This window comes from Uranotaenia lowii, chromosome 2 (assembly GCF_029784155.1).
Source record: "Uranotaenia lowii strain MFRU-FL chromosome 2, ASM2978415v1, whole genome shotgun sequence".
Taxonomy (NCBI): domain Eukaryota; kingdom Metazoa; phylum Arthropoda; class Insecta; order Diptera; family Culicidae; genus Uranotaenia; species Uranotaenia lowii.
The window spans coordinates 276832607-276835645 of NC_073692.1; the positions used below are offsets into that span (position 1 = coordinate 276832607).

Here is a 3039-nt window from a genome sequence, read left to right on the forward strand (position 1 = left end):
GTAAATAAAAATAAATTTAACATATAAATTTATTTCTTTTTATTTTTTGAAATTCCTGATAAGAATTTCAAAACAACAGGAAATATGTCCTCCAATTGGAATAAATGGAAAATGGTTCAATGAACCAATCTTTTTAAATCTAAATCTAAATAACATTGTGGCGAACGAAAACAACTTTGTATCAAATGAAACTGTTTTTTGTTTCAAACACGCAGAAAAATTTATTGTAGGTATAATAAAACTTTGGAAGAAAATAATAAAAATTTTGGTTGGGAAAAAGCACAATTATAAATTCGACTATTTTGATAAGAAGATGTAGTTGGTATTCAAGCAAGCGTTTTTATCAAAATCATATAGACCCTTTTTGAAAATGAACCATGCCTCTTATCAAAATAACAAAATTTTTATGAAAACAAATTAAACAAAGCTGGTTTAATTGTAAGAAACTAGATTGGTTCAAAATAACAAAACGTTTTAAAATTGTAAAAATTCAATTTTTCAATTCAAATGAAAGGACATTAACTTTAAAATTTAATCCTATTTTATTGTTTATGGCAGTTTTTCTTCAATAAATGAAACACATCATGAATTATATTTTGAGTATTTATTCAAATATAATTTATAATACTCACTGTTTTAAATTTTTTTTTCTAAGCAACAGCTAACCGAAAACGCAGCCAGCAGTCGAAGCTCCATCACGTACAAGGATTAGGTATCAGCTCCATTGGTCCGGATGTTAATTTAAATGGGATGAGCGCAAATTTGGTTCTGATCCCAGCCATCTGAAAGCGCAGGAAGAAAAAAAGTGATGTTAGTTTAAGGATTTTGGTCTTCATCCGACTCCTGAGTCGCTCAAAAATGTTGATTCTGTGACATATTCCGACTGGACGGACAGTTTCAGTTTTAAATTGAAAACTCACAATAGCCCCGGCTGGTGTACACGGGCCATTCCACGGCGTTGAAGACCGATGGTCGAACGGAATTCGACCTTTTTTGCTTCGGTGATGTTGCCATTACGCAGTTTCTTCATGCGGAAAAGGAACTGATTCAGCATCCTGCAAAGAAAAATGACACAAATTACGAAGCCAAAGTTTAGTATATTTGGCAAATACTTTTAAAAGCCTATTTATGCTTTATGGTGAACATTTAATCTTACCTAGCCGGAAAACAATAGCTTTTATTTATGTTATGTCCCGGTCGAAGAGATTCCGGGACGGAACGGATGCGCCACGACAACTTTATCGCGATTTTTTTTTTCTTTTTTTGCCAATCGCAATAATTATGTACACGTTTAGCTAATAAAACACATTCTTCAATTCAAATTTATTCATTTTTTCTTTTTTGGAATAAAATTATTTTTTGGTTAAAATAACGCCCCCCTCGGCAATACACGATTGCATGGTCCCGACTATTTTGTAAAAATAAAAATAAAATAGATTTGGGATTGAATCAAATTCCATATCACAACTACCCATTAAATGTGCATCGATACGAAAAAATAAATAACAAAACGTTTTGTTGTATCTATCCCCCATTCTTTTTCTGCGTGAAGTATTAAGATTTTGATTCAAAGATTTTTCAAAAGAAAAATTCTTTGAAACAAAGGAAAATGCTTTTGAACCAAAAGAATTTTTATTTGTCCCAAAACCAAAGGAAAAAATCCTTTGTTTTTGCGGCACTTTCCTTTGAAATAAAAAACCTTTTTGCTGCGTGAATGTTACGCGAGCGTTATCGACCTTCTTGAAAAACATTTTTGACATGTCGCTTAGATTTCCCATATAAGTTCTTTAAAACACCTTCAAGTATCTTAATGGTGCGTTTTGGAATGTTACGCGAACTTTATCGACCTTCTTGAAAGAAGTTCCATTAAAAGCGCTTAGAAGTTCCGTTATCGATAGTTTAACCTTTCAAAGGGCGATGGAAATTCCTGAGTAACTTTTACGCGACAAGAGTCACCTGAGGTTCCCGTAATACATTTTTTCAGCCAAATGTGAACTTCGGAGTTCGGAGTTAAGTAAAAACGCGACTTTTGGTTGCTTGGGAAGTCCTTCCCAAGCAACCAGAATTCCCTTAAAAAGGTTCCATAGAAGCTTAATCAGCTCTCGTTTGTGTCTGAAGAGAATGCTAATCAGCCCAAAATTTAAGTTCTTAAAGCTACTTTCAAGTTCGTTTAGGTGGCTGTAGAGAACGCTATTCAGCTTCTAAGAGAATGTCAAGCAACTTCTACGCGCCGAAAAAAAAAATCCGACTGACAGATTGCTCTGACAACCACATGTCAGATTGCTAGGTTGCCGGTCTATCATATTTTATCTCATTGATTTTAATTATATTGTTTTGATTACAAAAGCTGGCGTGTAGCCTAGAGAATTGAACCGCTGCTCTCTAGGTTGTAATGAAACTCACCAGCCTCTCGACCAATCCAGCAATAGCTAATTGCCACTGTAATAATAAGTATTTAAACTTAATGTCATTTGAGATGATTGAGTGGGTTGGTCAATAGAAGGTACCTTATTTCGTTCAAAGGACTTTCAGTACACAATATGAATCATAACACAAATTCGCATCATCAAAAATTTATTCGAATATCTTATTTAACATTTATAAGAAAAATTCGATAAAATCTTGAATTCCATTTGTAAATATCAGTACAGATATAAACAAAACAAATACCATGACAAGAAATTGACAGACATTTTTGACATGTCGCTTAGAATTCCCATATAGGTTCTTTAAAACACCTTCAAGTACCTTAATGGTGCGCTTTAGAATGTTAAGCGAACGTTATCGACCTTCTTGAAAAACATTTTTGACATGTCGCTTAGAATTCCCATATAGGTTCTTTAAAACACCTTCAAGTATCTTAATGGTGCGCTTTAGAATGTTACGCGAACGTTATCGACCTTCTTGAAAGAAGTTCCATTAAAAGCGCTTAGAAGTTCCGTTATCGATAGTTTAACCTTTCAAAGGGCGATGGAAGTTCCTGAGTAACTTTTACGCGACAAGAGTCACCTGAAGTTCCCGTAATACATTTTTTCAGCC

At 33.8% G+C, this 3039-nt stretch overlaps 1 long non-coding RNA gene across 1 annotated transcript; it reads right to left on the reverse strand.

Moving 5' to 3' along the window:
* Positions 1 to 633: 633 nt before the first annotated feature.
* Positions 634 to 1284, reverse strand: LOC129744336 (uncharacterized). Its single transcript, XR_008736896.1, has 3 exons — positions 1157 to 1284; positions 921 to 1055; positions 634 to 782 (listed from the first exon to the last, which is right to left on the reverse strand). It is a non-coding gene; the product is annotated as an uncharacterized LOC129744336 (long non-coding RNA).
* Positions 1285 to 3039: the final 1755 nt, after the last annotated feature.